Below are 20,395 nucleotides of genomic sequence, written 5' to 3' on the forward strand. Positions count from 1 at the left end.
TTTGGGAGTTTTATTGAGAACTGAATTCAGTTTGTAAATTAAAGAGAATTGAGTCTTCCCATCCAAAAGCATGATCTCTCTGTATTTGTTCAAGTCTTCTTTTATGTCCTTCAGTAAGCTTTGTAGTTTTCTTAATATAATTCTTTTAAAAAAGATTGATTTATTTATTTGAAAGGCAGAGTGACAGAGAAAGAGGGAGAGACAGAGAGTGAGGAAGAGATCTTCCATCTGCTGTTTCACTCCCCCAAACTGCCACAACTGCCAGGACTGGGCCAGGCCAAAACCAGGAGCCATGTATGCTACTTTCCCAGGCACATTAGCAGGGAGCTGAATCAGAAATGGAGTAGCCAGACTTGAACCAGCACCCATATGGCATGCTGGTGTTGCAGGCAGCAGCTTAACCTGTTGCATCACAACACCGGCCCATTTTCTTAATATAATTTTTACACCACATATCCTGTTAGGCTTATGTCAGGATTTTATAGGATTTGTTGCTATTTTGTATGTCTCTTTCTGTTTTCTATTCTTGTCTAGGGAAAGTGTGCTTTTTATATTTTGCTATTATATCTAACCATATTAATGAATTGCTTTTTCATCATTTGTCAGTTGATTTTGGAAATTTTTCTGGGTGGGTATTCACATTATTTTTAAGCAGACACTTTGGATTCATCCTTTCCTATATCTAATATCTTACTTTTTTATCCTTTTTTCAATTGAATAGTACCAGTGATAGTAGATATCCTTATCTTTTCTTTTACTCTAACCATAAAATAGTGTTTCACCTTTAACTATCTATTGAACATTTCTAGCAGACATTCCTTATCACATTAAGATATTCTTTATCAAGTTTGTAAGTGGCCAGTTCTTTTAAGGAATTGCATATTTTAAAAATAAGAAAGAAATGTTGAATTTATCATTGAGTGAATAATCATGAAGTTTTTTCCTCTTTTAACTTATTGGTAAAATGAATTGTAAGAATATATTTTCTGGGGCCAGTGTTGTGGCATAGTGGGTAAAGCCACTGCCTGTGATGCTAGCATCCCACATGGGTGCCAGTTCGAGTCTTGGCTGCTCCATTTTTGATCCATCTCCCTGCTAATGGCCTGGGAAAGCAACAGCAGATGACCCAAGTCCTTGGGCTCCTACACTCCCATGGGAGACCCGGAAGAAGCTCCAGGCTTCTGGCTTCAGCATGGCCTAGCTCTGGCTGTTGTGGCATTTGGGGAGTGAACCAGTAAGATGGAAGATCTTTCTATGTATCTCCCTCTCTTACTCTGTAACTTTACCTTTCAAATAAATTAAAAAAATAATTCTTAAAGAATATGTTTTCCATCATTTCTGAAATTGAATATAATAGATTATTTTTTGTGTATTCTACTGGATTTAATTTACTAGTTTTTTATTTTATTTAGGACTTTCACAAATCTTTCCTACGAGTGAATAGCCTATAATTTTTATATGTGTGTTCTTCTTGCCAGTTTTACTTTAAAGATTTTCCCAACTATGTAAAATGAGTTGAGAATCTTTCATTTCTAATTTTTTTTCCTCTATGCTCTGGTACAGTTTATATGTCATGGGAATTACTTACCTTTAAGAGTTCTTGAAGATACAATTTTCTCTATCTTGAGCCATTTATTAATTTATATTTTCTTGGAAAATTACTCATTTTTCTATATTATCAAACGTATTGATATAATGCAAAATTTTCTACTTTTTTATTTTAAAATTTGTTTTATCTGAGAGGAAGAGAGACAGAGCACTCCCTTTTTTTAAAAAAAGATTTATTTATTGATTTATTTGAAAGGCAGAGTTACACAAAGAAGGAGAGAGAGAGAGAGAGAGGTCTTACATCCACTGGTTTACTCCCCAATTGGCCACAATGGCTGGAGCCAGGAGCCAGGAGCTGCTTCCAGGTCTCCCACGCAGATGCAGGGGCCCAGGCCATCTTCCACTGCTATCCCAGGCCATAGCAGAGATCTGGATTGGAAGTGAAGCAGCCAGGACTTGAACTGGTGCCCAAATGGGATGCCTGCACCACAGGTGGCGGCTTTACCTGCTTTGCCACAGTGCCGGCCTGAGAACTCCCTTCTTCTGATTCATTTATCAAATGTCTGCAACAGCTGGGACTGGGACAGGCTAAAGCCAGGAGCCAGGAACTCAATCTTGGTTTCCCACGTGGGTGGGAGGGGCCTAAACACTTGAGCCATTGCCTGCTGCCTCCCAGGGTGTACATTAATGGGAGGCTAGAGTCAGGAATAGAGCCAGGACTAAAACTTGAATCTTACCAGCCAAAATGCCCACCCTTATTTATGTATTTATTTTAATTAATTAATTAACTTGAGAGCAAGAGCAATATTGCCTCTGTTGGTTCACTCCCCAGATGCCTGCAACAGCTGGGCAGGGGAAAAAGCCAGGAGTAGGGAAGTCTTTCGGGGTCTCACATGTAGGTGGCAGGAACCCAACTACCTGAGTCATCACTACTGCCTCCCAGGGTTCATATTAGCAGGAAGATGGAATCAGGAACCAGAACGAGGGATCAAACCCAGGCCCTCCCATGTGAGACATGGATGTCCTAACTGGCAGCTTAACCAATAGGCAAAACGCCCACCCCTACTTTATATTTTTAATTTCTGTATCATTATATCTCTGCTCCCATTTCTTTAGTTCTTTATGTATCTTTATTTTTATTACATTGGATAGATTTGGTGATTAACTCTATTTTTTTCTACTTTATTTTTTTAGTTTCTACTAATGCCTTCTTTCTAGGTTTTATTTTATAATCTTTTTATTGTTTGTTGAATTGAAAGCTAAATTCACTTCTTGTCTATTTTTTTAAGAAAAGCTTTTCAAGCCTCCAAAAAGAGGTCAGGATGGTAATAGAAACCCCTCATATACCTGTCACTGTAGTTTCAACACTAATTTGTGACCAGTTGTTTCATCTGTATCCTTTCTACTTTCTCCATCTGGCTTTATTTTAAAACAAATCCTTGATATATTATTTATTTCACTTTGTAGTGATAAAGAATAAAAACTCTTTTTAAAAATTTATTTGAAAGTCAGGATTACAGAGAGAAAGAGAAAAAACATCTCCCATCTGCTGGTTCACTCCCCAAATGGCTGCAACAACCAGGGTTGGGCCAGACCGAAGCCAGGAGCCAGGAGCTTCATCCAGGTTTCCCACCTGAGTGCAGGGGCCCAAGGACTTGGGCCATCATCCACTGCTTTCCCAGGCACAATAGCAGGGAGCTCCTTTGGAAGTGGAGCAGCCAGGACTCAAACTAGCACTCATATAGGATGCTGGCACTATAGACAGAAGCTTTACCTGCTAAGCCACAGCATAGGCCCCAAGAACTTTTTAAAAATATATTCACCTAAAAATTCACAATAATACCTTAATATATGTAAGTATCTAGTTAGTGTTTAGAACTCCAGTCATTTCACAGATTTATTTGGATCAGAATCTGAATAAGGTTCACACATTGTTATTGCTTCTTAGGTCTTTTAAATCTCTTTCTCCATCTCTTCTTACCCCTCAAGTCCCTGGAATTTATTTATTGAAGAAACCAGATTGCTCTGTAGAATTTCCTGTAGTCAGAATTTCACTGATTGCATACCTTTAGAGTTTAATATGTTTCACTTTCCTCCGTATTTCCCACAAATTGATATATTAAAAATTAGATACCAGGGCCGTTGCTGTGGCATAGGGGGTAGGGCCACTGCCTGCAGTGCTGGCATCCCATATGGGTGCTGGTTCGAGTCCTGGCTGCTCCACTTCCGATCCAGCTCTCTGCTGTGGCCTGGGAAAGCAGTAGAAGATGGCCCAAGTCCTTGGGCCCTTGCACCTGTGTGGGAGATCCGGAAGAAGCTCCTAGTTCCTGGCTACGGATCGGCACAGCTCCAACCATTACAGCCATCTGGGGAGTGAACCAGCGGATGGAGGACCTGTCTCTCTCTCTCTCTCTTTCTCTCCCTCTCTCCCTCCCTCCTTCCCTCCTTCCCTCCTTCTCTCTCTCTCTGTAGCTTTGCCTTTCAAATAAATAAATAAACCTTTTTAAAAAAATACAGAGGGGCCCAGCATGGTGGCTCATCTGGTTAAGCTGCCACCTGCAATGCAGGTATCCCACATCAGTGCTGGTTTAGTACTGGCTGCTCCTCTTCTGATCCAGCCCCCTCCTAATGTGCTTAGGAAGGCAGCTGAAGATGGCTAAAGTGCTTGTCTCCCTGCCACCCTCAAGGGAGACACAGATAGAGCTCTAGGCTCTCGGCTTTGGCCTGACCCAACCTTGGCCCTTGAGGCCATTTGGAGGGTGAATCAGAAGATGAAAGATCTCGCCGGCGCCGCGGCTCACTAGGCTAATCCTCTGCCTAGCGGCGCCGGCACACCGGGTTCTAGTCCCGGTCGGGGCGCCGGATTCTGTCCCGGTTGCCCCTCTTCCAGGCCAGCTCTCTGCTGTGGCCAGGGAGTGCAGTGGAGGATGGCCCAGGTGCTTGGGCCCTGCACCCCATGGGAGACCAGGAAAAGCACCTGGCTCCTGGCTCCTGCCATCGGATCAGCGCGGTGCGCCGGCCGCAGCGCACCGGCCGCGGCGGCCATTGGAGGGTGAACCAACGGCAAAGGAAGACCTTTCTCTCTGTCTGTCTCTCTCACTGTCCACTCTGCCTGTCAAAAAATAAAAAAAAATAAAAAAAGAAGATGAAAGATCTATCTCTCTCATTCTGTAAATCTGCCTTTTAAGTAAATAAGTGTTTTTTTTTTTAAAAAAAAAATAGATATAGAGATTTAACCACAATTAAGATAAGTCTTCTTCCTTTTATTTGCACATCGTGTTTGTGTTCCTTTTGATGGTATAGCTCATTTATTTTCAATTGTCCTTCTCTAAAAAGATACACTTAAAGCTGCTCATTTTGTCTGAGTACCACTTGAATGTAATTGTGTAATTTTGAGGAATGGTATTCTCAGTGTTCATTTCTAAATAGGATGCTTTTTCCTTTTCTATTTTCTCTATAACCTATGAATTCTCTAGAAGGTACTTCTGTGTTTCCTTTTGTTAGTTTCTAGTTTGTTGCATTATGACCAACAAATACGTTTGATTTCTCTTCCTTGAAGCTTGGTCTTTATTTAATATCCCATGTGTATTTGAAAAGTGTATTTTTTGTTGAGTATATAGTTTTGTATATATATACACACACCTATTATAAACTTGCTAATTGTATTATTCTGATCTTTATGACCTTTCTTGTTATTAATGTTAATTTAACTAAGAATGACCAAGGATTTGTCAATATCTCCTTGTAAATTCTGTTTATGCTTTATATATTTTGAAACTAGGTTGCTAGCTGTATAAAGCATCATGACACATGTCTTATAGCTTGCTATCTATTTTGTCTCATTAGTCTCATTAGTGTTCCTTTACCTACTTTCTCTTTGTTAGCCCTTTTTATCTTATAGAAACTATGTAGCTTGATTTCATTCATGTGTTCATTCACTTAAACCCCGTCTAATGTTCTCTTGTACTAGATTGCTTTATCCTATATATAATTTTTTGTGTGTAGATTTATTCCTGCCATGTCATTGACTACTAGCCCACCAGCTGCTCTTGCTTGGCCATTGCCCATGGTCCTCCTTAGTTTTCCAAATGTACTACCTCCCAGTCTGCAGCACCCTTGGAGTTGGTGGCACCTTTTTACAGCAGTGCTCCTCTGTATTTTTTTCCATGTCAATCTGATATATCTGCTTTTGATTTCACAGGAATTTCCCAGTTTCTAATCTACAAGTGATGGATTCTCAGGTGCTTGGTGCTCTTCCCACTTGGCAGCATCTTTGTAGACTTTCAGAGGCTCTTAAAGGAATTCCTTTCAATTGTATTAGAGTGTTTTTACATACCATTTCTGGGATTCACATCTTAGCTTCAGAATTTTGGTTTCCTTATTTATAAAACATATACCTTCATAGGGTTGTGGGAATTAAGTGAATTCATATTTTTCTAAAACACATTGCATAATTCCTAGTAAATAGTAGCCTCTTCATAATGAATTCCCTCTTCTCTGTTTAGTTGCTCTGAGTAGTTAATGAAGAATATAATGATCCCACTGATATTCCTGTACAGTCTCAGCTGAACTGAGACCACTAGGAGCTTGCTAGGGTGCTTGTCAACATTTGAAATAGATTTTGAGGATAGAAAAGGCATTTGTGGGTATGGATTATAGCAGTGGAACGAAGTTTTCCTTAGCTCCCAAATTGGCATTCCCAAAGGCAAATACCCATCTGTGGGAGGGAATCATTTTCTACCTCTAGAGAACTAGGACAGTTGCTAGCCCTTCTGCAGTATTTTCAGAAGGGTGGTACGGCCCATCAGGATTTTGTTACATGCTGCATTACTGGGGGTAGGAGAAAGAAGATGTAGCTGTGGGTCAAATTTGATTTGTGAGGCAAAGAAGTTGATGACATTATCGGAGTTGAGTCTTAAGATCAAGTAGAAGATGATGCCAAGAGCTGAAGGGAAACTAGGGAGGAAAAAAAAAGAAGTACTGTTGTGTGCTACACTAATGATATTTCATATTTCAGTCAGTGGTGGACCACATATACCACAGTGGTTCTATAAGATTATATTGCCTAGTGATGTCATAGCCATCTTAGTACACTTAAGATGTTTGCATAGTGATGAAATCACCTAATGATACCTTTCTCAGAACAGATCCGTGTCGTTAAGCCATGCATGGCTATAAGTAGGAAGAAGACAGCAGAGGGAAAAATAATGAGTTTGATTTTGGACATGTCAGATTTGGAGTGCGTATTAGAAAAATTCGGGAGGAAATGGCAAGTTCAGGACAAGAACTCAGAGGCAACATCTGTGCTGGAGATAATTATTGGGAATCTATAGGTGGGGGAGTTGTATAGGAAAAGACTAGATAATGAGGGAACCAACACTAAATATTAGCAAGGAACACTCATAATTTAGGAACATGGGTAAAGCACTCAAACAGGTTGAAGAGACACTGGAGAATCATATCTAGTAACTAGGGTAAGAATTTCTTTCCCACTTGGCAACACAGTTTGACACCTGTGTCAAGGGCTTCAGCATCATTGTATAGATGAGGGATAAAACAGGCAAATGGGTGTGTCCTTTGAGGTTTTTGGTACTCTTTCCAGACCAGTGTAATTTGAGTGGTGAGGGGTTGGGGCAGATTGCATCAGACTGAGAGGTGAACTTAATTACTGTTCTAAATGCTGTTTACCATTCCCATCAATTTCTTTGTATATCCGTTAGCAATATGGAGTGATATGTAGCTTCTTTCTAAACTTTACATACATGGTTCATGGTGTATTTGTCTTATGTAACTGATTATTTTTTTGGTTCAACATTATGTTGGTGAGATTCATCTATCTTGATAATATAGCTCTATTCTGGTAGTGTTTTATTAACTAGAATCTTGAATTTTGAGATATAAAATGGTATCCATTAAAACATCACTGACAATATTTATTCTATGATGTAACTCTTACTCTTTGTTAGCAAGAAGAAGTGTGCTGATGGATATATTCTGGGCTTCTAATGTTGTTTTCCTCATGAGAATCTAGTTTCTGATTTAAAATTGGATTGGGGTTAGTGTTCTATTATTTGAAATGATAATTGCTGTTGGTTTTAGTGAATTATATGTAATTTGTTTAGATCCAGAAAATTTTTTTGAGTGCAAGTTGTCTGTTTCCTTTAGTAATTCTAGTTCCTTAGAGTCCTGTACTAAGTATTCTTCTCTTTGGCTTCTGGGTCCCCTAGGGGTATTGTTACTGCCTTTCGCCTGCTCACTGAGGCTCAAGTCTAACGGCAGGGCTCCTGAACTCACAGCTGCCACTGTGGGAAAGGCACAGTGGTTTCTGCCCATGAGCCCACATTGTAGCAGTAGGCATGGTATCAGTGATTCTGACAGACCCTCGAGGAAGCATCAGAGATGAACAGGCCTGCCTCACTCCTGCTCCCTGCCCTGCCACCTCAGTCTTGGCTGGCTCCAGCACCTATTTTGCTTAAGAACCATAACTGAATCAAAGATAGGAATGGAGGGAATCTGGAATACCTTCAGCTCACCACCTTCCCCAATTCCATGTACTTTTTTTGAAAGATTTATTTTATTTATTTGAAAGACAGAGTTACAGAGAGAGGTAGAGACAGAGAGAGAGGTCCTCCATCCACTGGTCCACTCCCCGGATGGCTGCAATGGCCGGAGCTGTGCTGATCCTCCGGTCTCCCACATGGGTGCAGGGGCCCAGGGACTTGAGCCATCTTCCACTGCTTTCCCAGGCCATAGCAGAGAGCTGGATTGGAAGAGGAGCAGCCAGGACTCGAACCGGCACCCATATGGGATGCCAGCTCTTCAGACCAGGGCTTTAACCCACTGCACCACAGCACCGGCCCCTCCATGTACATTTTAAAAACAGATGCTACCAAGCTCCCACAAAAGCATAGCATGAGATTATTCATTTTTCTAACGTTTTACTAAGTATATTATCAAAATGATGAGTAAAAAATGGGATCTCATTTTCATTATTATAGTTATTAGTGAAGCTGAATATAGTTTTATATTTATAGACCATTTATATTCCCAGTTAAATTACCTGTCCAATGTATTTCTCTCCCTTTAGTTGGTATGGTTGCTATATATTTCTTATTAATTGTATCCCAATTTTTTGTTTTTATTTTGAACATAAAGCATATTTAGGTCATTGCCAGCTAGGTTATAATTAGATTACAGATAGATAACAGATAGATTATAATTTATATATACAACAGAACAGTGCCTAAAGCATAACCATTCAATGAATGTTCACAAAGTAAAATTCATCAGTATAAATGATACCAGATGAAGAAACAATATTACAGGCATCCCAGAAGTGCCACTGTACCTTCTTTCTGGTACTGCCTTCCTTAGAGGGTACCTACTGTCCAGAATTCTAGTCTTGAATTAATTTTACAGAATGGACTTCTTTGTGTCTGACCTCTTTCACTTAGTGTAGGGTCACCAGAGAAAACATAGGATGCTTAGCTAAATTTAAATTTCAGCTGAATGACAAATCATTATGCATGGCACATACTTTTATTAACAAAAATGATTTCTTTGTTTATCTTAAATTTCAAATTTGACAGGATATTTTGTATTTTTTTTCTGTTTGCTAAATCTGATAACCCTAATTCAACATTATGTTTGTGAGGTACTCTGTAGTATTGCATGTAATTGTGGGTCATTCATTTTCAATAATATACAGTATTCCACTGAAGAATATACCACAATTTATATATCTTTTCTACTTGGATGGGCATTTGGGTAATTTTGAGTTTGGGACTATATGTTAGGAATAGTACTGCTTTGAATATTCTTGTACAAGTATTTTCAGTTAATGTACAAAGAATCTTCAAAAAGATCATGGAAAATGCATATTATGAAAAAACTATGCATGGATTTCAAAATACTTTTGCACCAAAATAAATATATCTTTGAATTCCATTTTTTCTTTTTTATAAACAATATTTAATTATTTATTTATTTGAAAGGCAGAATGAAAGAGAGAAGGGGAGAGACAGAAAGAGATCTTCTATATCCACTGGTTCACTCTTCAAATGGCTACAACAGCCCATTCTGGGCCAGGCTGAATCAAGGTCTCCCACATGGGTGCAAGGACCCAAGCACTTGGGCCATCTTCTGCTGCCTTCCCAGGCACATTAGCAGGGCCTTCTGATCTGAAGCAGAGCATCTGGAACTTGATATGGGACGCGTGTGTCACAAGCAGAAGATTTGCTCACCGCACTACGCTAGCCCCTGAATTCCATTTTCTACAGATTTTTTGAATTATCCAAATTCCTTCAATCCTGAATTCTGTCTCTGCTACCCTGTCTCCCTTGTGTTAGAATTAAGCTTCTCAAAAAAGTTTCTACTGCTTAGCAACACATGTGATTCTGTCTGAATTTCATTAGCATGGGTACAGAAAATTGCCCAAGTCATGTATAAAGTTTAATAAATCATTATAAAGTGAACACCCATGTAACTACCATCTTGGGTTGAGAAACAAAACTCATACAGCACCCATGCATGCTGCTCCTAGATCATGAGACCTCCCATCCCTCTCCAATTACCTATTCTCCTGAGTTCTGTTATGGTGACATTGTTGCTTTTCTTGATAGCAGCATCACCTGTGTATATGGGTATCTCTAAACAGTATAATTTAGTATTGTCTATTTTTAAAATTTATATGAATGAAATCATACTGCATATAATCTGTTGTGTCTTATATCTTCCACTCAACATCATGTTTGAGTGATTCCTCTTCATTTCAGTGTAGTATTCCATTGGATGACTATGCCACAATTTATTCTTTCAACTATTGATGGATATTTCAGTTGTTTCCAGTTTTTGGCTATTATCAACAATGCCTATGTGAACCTTCTTGTACATGTATCCTGATGCATATGTGTTAGAACTTTCTAGGGTATACCTAGACATATAATTGCTGGATCATGGAATGTGGGTATTCCAAATTGTCTTCCAAAGTGTTTGTTCCAATGTGTAAGAGTCTCTCTTGCTCCATATCCTCTGACACCGTTTTGTCAGCTTTTAATTTTGCTGCTCATAATTGTGTGGTAATGCTGCACTGTAGTTTTAATTTTCATTTCCTTGATGACTTTTGTCACCTTTTTATGTACTTTTTGGTCACATATTTTTTTTTCTTTTCTGCACATGTCTGTTCAAACCTTTTCCATTTTGCTATTGAATGTCTGTCTTAGTGATTCTTTTTTTTTTTCTTTTTTAACTTTTAATGAATATAAATTTCCAAAGTACAGCTTATGGATTACAATGTCTTCCCCCCCCCCATAATTTCCCTCCCACCTGCAACCCTACCCTTTCCTGCTCCCTCTCCCCTTCCATTCACATCAAGATTCATTTTCAATTCTCTTTATATACAGAAGATCAGTTTAGCATATATTAAGTAAAGATTTCAACAGTTTGCACCCACATAGAAATACAAAGTGAAAAATACTGTTTGAGTATAATGCTAGTTATAGCATTAAATTACAATGTACAGCACATTAAGGACAGAGATCCTACATGAGTAAGTGCACAGTGACTCCTGTTGTTGACTTAACAAATTGACACTCTTGTTTATGGCATCAGTAATCACCCGAGGCCCTTGTCATGATGTCTTAATGATTCTTAAAAGAAGTTTTTTATACTCTGTAGGTTTTAGTAATTGGCCCGTTATATTTATTGCAAATATTCCCATTCCCATATGATTTTTAAAGAATCTTCTTCATTGCTGGCTTGTTTTTTCATTCTCTTTTCATTTATGAATACTGTATCTTGTGTCTTGTTTAAGAAATTCTTCTGAACCCCAAGGTCTTGAAGATACTCTCCTGTATTATCTAATAAGAGCTTCATAGTCTTACCTTTCACATTTAAGTCTTTAAGTCTTTAAATCCATCTGGAACTGTCTTTTGGACATGGTGTTGTGTAGGGGTCCAGTTTTGTTTTTGCAAATACTCATTTGTCCCAGCACTGTTACCCAACCTTTCCCTACTGATAAGCCATGCCACTTCTATCATATATTAAATGCTCACATGTCCTTTGGTTTTTCTCTGGGTATTCTTTTGAACCAAAGTTAAGGCTTCTAAATCTATGTACTTAGTATCATGCTCCATTTATTTAGAACTTCTTTTGTTTCTCATTTTTACTTGGTAGCAGTCCCATACATATTTTGTTCTATTAGATAATTTCTATTGACAACACTATATGTGATATTTTTAAGACTTTTTATTGAATTATAATATACAGACAGAAGTACACCCATCATAAGTGTATAGCTTGATGAATTTTCACAAACTGAGTAGACCCATGTAACCAACATAAATAGAATCTTTTAATATTTTATTTTCTAGCTTTGTTTTGGTGTATGGGACTAAATCTTATTTTGTAATTTTGGCTTCTATCCAATCTGATTCACTATCTGGGTAGTCTGTTTTACCTTGCTAAAACTACCATGTAAAAGATCACCAGGGATATCTTTTTTTTAAGATTCATTTTTATTTATTTGAAAAGGAGAGTTACAGAGAGATTCAGAGAGTGAGATCTAGAGATCTAGATCATCCATCCTGGTTCACTCCCCAAATGGCCACAGCAGAGCCTGGAACTCCATCTGAGTCTCCCACATGAGTGGCAAGAGCCCAAGCACTTGGGCTATCTTCTGCTGCTTTCCCAGGTACATTAGCGGGGAGCTGGATAGGAAGCAGAGCAACTAGGACTTGAAGTGGTGCTCAGATGGGATGCCAGCATCATAGGAGGTGGCTTAATTCACTATGCCACAATGCCAGCCCGCACCAGGGATATCCTAATTACTGGACGTAACTGATTCTTCTCAGTGCCTATCTTTTCTGACATCTCTGTGGCATTTACATGTGAACCTACCCTTTTTGAAATTCTTCTCTTGGCTTATAAATCTTCACTCTCCTAGTTCTTTTCCCAACTCAAACAATTCCTAATCAGTCTCTTTTGCTTTTTCTTCTTGCTGTTCCATTAGGGTAACTATTGCACCCAGCATGATCTCACCAATTAGGAGTGAGCATCCACTAGCTGCTTTTAGTTCTTCCTTAGCACTGTTGCGGAGTTGTACCACTTCCAGTCTGCTCATGCTGTCTCCGTGAAGTCCTTGTTTTTATCCTGCATATCTGGACAGTAGCCTCCTAACTTTTACACCTTGAGGTATCCCATTCTAAATACGATAGCTGGTTTAAGCTCCTTAAAAGATCACTTTGTATGTGGTACCTCTCCTGGATAGAAGCTTTGAAGTGGCATGTCTCTGCGTGTGGAATGACGTCTGAAAACCATAAACAGGCCTCCCAAACCTTGGTGCCCTGGTCCCAGTCTACCTCCTCAACCACCTTTCAAGTTTCTCTACGCACAATCTCCACTCCAACTACATGGGCCCCACAATGTGCCTGGATAATTCTGTGTACTCTCATCATAGCTGCCTCCTCTTCTCCCCTAGAATGTGGGACACACTTGCCCCCAGCTCCCACAATCAAACCATCTACAACATAGCCATCTTTTATGGCCCAGCTGAAGTCTTTGGGGTTTTAGACATTGCCTTTGTTTTAACCATTTCAGCTTCTCATGTACTTTTTCTCCTCTGAAATTCTGTAGTGCCGAGGGACCACATTATCGTTTTCTGGCCCCTCTATGTTTCCAGCTTCATCTCCTGACACTTCCCTACAAACTGCAGGTCTCCAGCCACAGCAGTCTACCCCCAATTTCCCCAAACATTTCTCTTGTCTCAGGTCTCTGTGCCATTGCACCTGTGTGTTGTCTGCTGGGTTTTGTTCTTTTTCTTGCCACTGCCTCAGAAACCTGGTTTCATGAAGCATCCCTGTTCCTCCTGTGTTTTTTTAATCTCTCCCTCTCTACTGCCTTCCCCCTCAGCATAGAAGCATACTAATGTTTCTCCCGTGGTTTTTTTTTTTTTTTTTTTTTGACAGGCAGAGTGGACAGTGAGAGAGAGAGACAGAGAGAAAGGTCTTCCTTTGCCGTTGGTTCGCCCTCCAATGGCTGCCGTGGCCGGCGCGCTGCGGCCGGCGCACCGCGCTGATCCGATGGCAGGAGCCAGGAGCCAGGTGCTTTTCCTGGTCTCCCATGGGGTGCAGGGCCCAAGCACTTGGGCCATCCTCCACTGCACTCCCTGGCCACAGCAGAGGGCTGGCCTGGAAGAGGGGCAACCGGGACAGAATCCGGCGCCCCAACCGGGACTAGAACCCGGTGTGCCGGCGCCGCTAGGCGGAGGATTAGCCTAGTGAGCCGCGGCGCCGGCCTAATGTTTCTCCCGTTTTAAAATAAAACACTATCTTTCGTCCTTTTCTTAATGCTACTCTCTTCCCCTTTCCTCTCTGCTGTTTTACCAGCCCTCCATCCTCATCCCATTGAAACTGTCTCTGCCAGTGTCAGCCAATAACCTAAGCAACTGAACCCATTCAGCTCCCTTCGGTCCTCCCCTTCCTTGACGACTGCCGTGTCTGACGCCCTGCCTCTTATTCTAGACAATAGCATTCTTCCATTGACTGTGGCACTGCCCTCTCCTCATTTTCCTCTCACTTTTCTGGAAACTCTTTTTTTTTTTCTTCTTCCAGATTCCTCCTCTTCCACCCACTCCTAGCTGAAACACAGCCCAGATTCTGTCCTGGGGATTTTTTTGTCTTCCTACTGTTTGTTCCCACCTTTCCCCTCCAGGAGTCTCACCTACATACTTGCTTATAACTCCTACCTAAAATGCTTTGCTCCCAAACTTCTGTCTTCACCCATAACACATAAATCTGCCTGTAAATATGGTTGCTGGGGGTGGGGTGGAAATCTCATGGATTTCCTGCAGGCACCTCCTGGTCCACACATATAAAACAGAACCCCTTGTCCCTCCCTGCCTCTCTGTTAAACCAGCCCTTCCATCACCTGCATCTGCCCAGTTACTCCGGCCAGGAATCCAGGGCATCATTCTATATTCTTCTTTTACTCTGGCTTATTCCACCAATCCCACCAGTTCCCAAGACCTGTCAGCTGGCAGTACTACCCTCTCATATTTCAAATCACTCTCTTTTCTCGAACCCTACTACCACTTCCTTAGTTCAGGCCCTTATCATTTCTCTGATTCTAACAAGCCTTCTAGCTGGTTTCCCTGTCTTTAGTCAGGCATCCTTTTGGCCATCTACCAACTGGCCAGCCAGGTTATTCTTCCTAAACCTCCTACCTGGCCATGTCACTCCGACTTGGAAACACTTCCCAAGCTCCTCACTTTGTACCACGTCACTGAGCGTGGTCTTGATGCCTTACCCTCCCTACCGGGCCAGTTTCCCCTCTCCCCACTCCTCCCTCGCCGTCTGCTTAGCCCACACTGAGTGTGCCAACTTGCTCTCATCTGGGTGTCTTTGTAGGCTCTGCTCCCTCTGCAGGAAGTGCCTTCCCTCTGGCTCCAGGTGGCTAACTCAGTTTTGCCCTTTAAACACTCGGATGTTAAAGGTCTGCTGTCATCTCCTTGAAGAAACTGTCTTTGAAGATTTATTTTATCTATTTGAAAGACAAAGTTGCAGAGAGAGAGAATCTTCCATCTGCTGGTTCACACCCCAGATGGCCACAGCTGCCAGAGTTGGGCCAGGCAGAAGTCAGGAGCTTTTTCTGGGTCTCCCACTTGGGTGCAGGGGCCCAAGCATTTGGGCCATCTTCCACTGCTTTCTCAAGTGCATTAGCAAAGAGCTGGATGGAAAGGGGAGCAGCTGGAACTCCAACCAGTGCCCATATAGGATGCTGGCATTGCAGGCAGCGGCTTAACCTGTTATACTGCAATGCTGGTCCCAGAGAACTGTCTTTGATCACCTCCAGTGTCCCCAATGTGGATTAGGTGCCCTTCATCCAGTGCTCACCTCTGTCCTACACGGACACTACCCCAATCCTGCGTGACAGCATCTCCTCACCTATCTGACTACCTCAGTCGACAGCAAGCCAGACACAGGAACTGTATTAGATTCATCTTTGAATCACTAGGGCCTGGCATAGCGCCTGACCTGTTGTAGGTCCTCACTGGATGCCTGGCTTCTTGCTCCCTTTTGGTCTGGCAACTCCTGCTGATATTTCAGAACACAACTCACATGCCACCCACCTATGAAACCTCTACCCTGGATCAAAGTCTTTCCAGAAATTGGTATCTGTTAGTGTTTTTTTTTTTTCTAACATTTTATGATGAAAGTTTTCAAAATTACTATAAACTGGAAAGATTTTACAGGAATACCCCATACCTAGCCATCTATCTACTCATCAATCTACATTCTTTCATGAAATACATTTTAAAGTAAGTTGCACACGTTAGTATACTTCCTCCTAAATACTTCAGCTTGTATAACATTAATTGGCATTTTTCAAAATATTTGTTTGAAAGGCAGAGTTAGAGTGAGAGACAGAAAGATCTTCATTTACTGGTTCACTCCCCAGATGGCTGCAATGGCCATGGCTGGGCCAAGCCAAAGCCAGGAGCTAGGAACTCCATCTGGGTCCCTGACATGGGTGGCAGGGGCCCAAATACTTGGACTATCCTCCACTATTTTCCCAGGTGTGTTAGCAGAGAGATGGATTGGAAATGGAGCAGCCAGGACTCACAGTGGTACTTATATGGTATGCCAGTATGGCTGACAACAGCTTAACTTGATGAGCCACAATGCGAGCCCCAGCATTTAATATTTTGTTTTTAATATAAAATGTATAATGAAAGCTAAAAATTTTTAGTATATATTGTTAGTTAGCTTTTGACAAATGCATTTACCCAAAAAGTTGTAACTCAAGCCTTATCAAGATTTGGAAGATTGCCTCTCTCTCATAGTGTTCTTTCTTTTCTTTATGATTTTTTATTTCCCCCCATTAGACTTTGAGTTCCTTAAAAACGGACCAGTTCTTATTTTCCTGCCACCTGTGTCCATCATAATTCCTGACACCTAATAACCATTCAATAACTGTTGGTTAGTGGGATAAATGAACATCTTCCTTATTTCTAGAATTAGTACATGTCACATTCATTCTCCTTCTTTTTCACCTTCTACAGCCAAAAGCCCACTTGGTCATATCATTTGCGTCTTAAATACCTCTGAGTTCCATCCCCTGCATTCCATTTCCACAGCACTGGTCCTCAGAGGTCTCTCACCTGAGCTGTTAAAAACCTAGATAGTTTCTTAAACACCAGTTTTTACTATGAAATCCACTTCCAACTGACTACCAAGGTAATATTTCTAAAGTCCAAACTCCCTCTTTAAAACCTTTCATTTGTTTCCCATCATCCACAACAGATTTTTAGCTGCCTTCTTTTTAAAGCAGAGGAACTGTTTTTTTTTTTAAATGAAACCTTATAACAAATTCTAACATTTGAAATAGATTAAAAAACAGATTTTAAATTCATGTAAATGTATTTTATAAGTTCAAATTTATAACATTGAGTAGGTCGATCTTTAAGCCATAAGAATATTATAGCTATTTTTATGATTGTAATTTCTTTCTTTATATTAACTTGAATACCATAAAATTTTCCATTATAAAAAACTTCAATACATCCAACAAAGGACTTGTATCTCGATTGTATGAAAATCTCTCAAAACTCATAAGCAGAAATCAATCCAATTAGAAAATGGGCAAAAGGCATTAACACTTATTTCACCAAAAAGGATATACAGTTGGCAATAAGCACATGAAAAGGTCTTCAATATCCTTACTCATAAAGAAAATACAAATAAAAACCATAATAAGATATCACTGCATACCTTTCAGAATAGCTAAAAGGAAAAATAGTGGCAATTCCATTTGTTGATGAGACTGTGAAGAAGTTGGATCTCTCATACACTGTCAGTGACAATATAAAATGGTATACCCACTCTAGAAACTAGCCCAGAAGTTGCTTATAAAACTAAATGTTTGCTTACCATACAGCACAGCTATCAACTGTTGGGCATTTATACCAGAGAAATGAATATGTATGTTCACACAAAAACCTATAGATGAATGTTGCAGCTGCTCTTTTGAAAATAGCCTCAAACTGGGAACAACCCAAATGTCCTTCAGCAGGTGAATGATTAAACTGGTACATCAATGTCATGGAATACTATTCAGCAGTATAAAGAATTTATCTTTCAGAGCAAGCCTATTCCGTTTCCTGAACTATTCCTCTTCATTGTCTTACCATCTAACCCGGCATCCAACCAACAGCAAATATGAGGCAACCTGACTCCCTAAATCTTTATCTCCAAACCAGACTGCTTTCCTCATGTCCAAACCTGTATTTTCAGTGCCTACTGAATACTTTCAGTGAGCTATGCCCACAGGGCATCACACAAAAACACTGAACAACCTGAACTCTTCTGTTCTTTATTCATTGAATGTTTAGTATATGTGTACATTATTGTAGGACTGTGCTAGGTATTAGAGATACATAGATGAATAAGTCACAGTCCTTACTCTGAAGAAGTTAAAATCTCTCCTTCATTATTTATTTGTTGCCATAGTAAATCTGTTCTCAGTCTTACAGAGAGAACTTCTGGTTGTGTAATTGTAATTGGGCATTTTTCTTTGGAGTCATCCTTGATTGGAACTTTTAAGTCTGGTGTTACTTACTCCTTTCTTGTCAAGAGCTTATCATTTTAATGTCTGAACTGCAGGGAATCACATCCTGTTTTCTGATGATTTCTTTCTAGAGAGCCATTCAGATCCCTCAGCTCCTTTCTGTTCCAAAGCCTCGACTCTAATTTGAAGCAGGGAGGAAAAACTCTCGCTTTATCCATAAGTCTGTGGTTCTTTCCTAGGTCATACTAGCCATAGATTCTACTCAGGATTCTTCTGGAATTTTGTTTTGTTCCTACATGAAACTGTAGGTGGAAATTTTGCTCAACAGCCTTGATAAACCTCAGCCGTCTCTCCTTTATATCCCGGTAGGATATGGACCAGCAAGGTGGCACAGTACTGTCTTTGGCTAAAAAGGGAAAGAAAAGAAAGGAAAAGACTAATACAGGGATTGGTACAGATATTGGCGAACAGGTTTGAAAATCCCAGCAGGCTCTCCTTCACATGTGGGATTGGATAAATGATTGCAAAGTGGTATCTCTTCCAATTGGCAATAAAAGAAATGAAAGGGTTGGTTGCTTTAGGAAATTGTTTTGTTTTAGATTGGGGTGATTTGAACATCTATATAGATTGAAAAGAAGGAATTAGTGAAGGGAAAATAACTTTGAAATCTAAGAAAGTGAGAGAGAAAAATTAAAGGATCATGGGTCCCAGGGAAAATGGAGGGAATAGAAGCATAGGGAGAGGTACAAAGCAAAACCCTGCACATAAAGGTAGTTACTTCATCTGGAACAAGAGGAAGGATGAGCAAAGGAAAGGAAAGAGTATGAGGTGAAGAAGGGCAGGCTAGGGAGCCCTTTTGGAGAACTTTCATATCTAAAGTATTTGGTAAAAATCATCTACTAATAAAGAATGAATGTTGCCTTACAGTCTTGAAAATGATGAGTGTTTATAATGGCTGCCAGGGTGAATTAGATTAGGTTAGTCAAGTAGGATTAAGAAAAAAGATTGTCAATTGACAGAGGTCATGTAGCATGTTTATGATATCTCCAATTGATTAAGTTATGTTATTCTTCAGCATTGCAGCCTGTAGATAGGCATCCTTACACTCGTGCACATGTTTGCACATGTGTGTGTGCACACACAAACACACACATATAGCTAGTTTAATATAAGGTTAGGAATTGACATGTTGAGAAGGCATAAAGGTCATTGATCCCGTGACTGCTTGGGAAAGTGTAACTGAAATGATTGCCCACAGTGTTCAGAATAGATAATTGAAGGACAGGAAGAGGAAAATGTACTGAGAATATTAGAAAGTGTCAGTATACTGGTAGTCACAATATGGGTTAAAAGCAGGATCCATGCAGGATGTAGTCAGAGAGGAATTTGGAGTTTAGAATCTTATAAGTGTGATAGGTTTCAGGTTATAAGGTAGTCCAAAAGGTAAGTAAAAGGTAAAGTAGAGCTAACAATAATGATGCCATTTGTCTTAGTCCATTTGTGCTGTTATAACAAAATGCCTTAGACTAGGTCATTTATAAATGATAGAAATTTATTGCTCACAGTTCTGGCGGCTGGGAAGTCCAAGATCACAGCACAGGCAGAGTCGTCATCTGGTGAGAGCATGTTCTCACAGTGTCCTCACATGGCAGCAAAGGCTGAAGGGAAAAAAGGACAAATGCTGTATCCTCATGTGGCAGAAGGGGACAGAAGGATAAAAGGGCCTAGCTGAGGCTGGTGTTGTAGCATAGCGGTATGCCACCTGTGCTGCCGGCATCCCACAAGGGCACCAGTTCATGGCCTGGCTGCTCTATCTCCGGCCCAGCTCTCTGCTAATGGCCTGAGAAAAGCAGCAGAAGATGGCCCAAGTGTTTGGGCCCCTGCCCCATGTGGGAAACCTAGGTTAAATTCCTGGTTCCTGGCTTCAGCCTGGTCCAGCACTGGCCATTGTGGCTACCTGGGGAGTGAACCAGTGGATGGATGATCTCTCTCCCTCTCTCTGCCCCTCCATCCCTCTTTTTGACTTTCTAAATAAATAAATAAATAAATAAATCTTAGAAAAGAGGGGGTAGCCCTTTTGTAAACCATTACTCCCATCCCTAAGAGCAGAGACCCCATGGCCTAATCACTTCCTAAATGCCCTACCTCCTAATTTGAATGTACTTCAAAAAGTTCATGGAAAATAGAATGAAAAGATTTCTGGGTTTGCAGGCTGGTGCTGTGACTTAGCGGGTTAAACCGCCATCTGCAATGCCAGCATCCTGTTTGAGTGCTGGTTCAGTCT

At 40.5% G+C, this 20,395-nt stretch overlaps 1 protein-coding gene and 1 long non-coding RNA gene across 4 annotated transcripts in view; one reads left to right on the plus strand and one right to left on the minus strand.

The window, feature by feature from the left end:
• KIF4A (kinesin family member 4A) overlaps window positions 1-20,395 on the plus strand; it is a 129,494-nt gene that overhangs the window by 19,642 nt on the left and 89,457 nt on the right. The window lies entirely within an intron of this gene.
• Window positions 19,646-20,395, minus strand: part of LOC103351859 (uncharacterized) — a 105,599-nt gene continuing 104,849 nt past the window's right edge. Inside the window, exon 4 of the long non-coding RNA XR_011385584.2 lies at window positions 19,646-19,769. This is a non-coding gene — a long non-coding RNA (uncharacterized LOC103351859). The remainder of the gene's footprint in view (window positions 19,770-20,395) is intronic.

Source organism: Oryctolagus cuniculus, chromosome X, assembly GCF_051225735.1.
Source record: "Oryctolagus cuniculus isolate XC-2025 breed Fujian yellow rabbit chromosome X, ASM5122573v1, whole genome shotgun sequence".
Lineage (NCBI taxonomy): Eukaryota > Metazoa > Chordata > Mammalia > Lagomorpha > Leporidae > Oryctolagus > Oryctolagus cuniculus.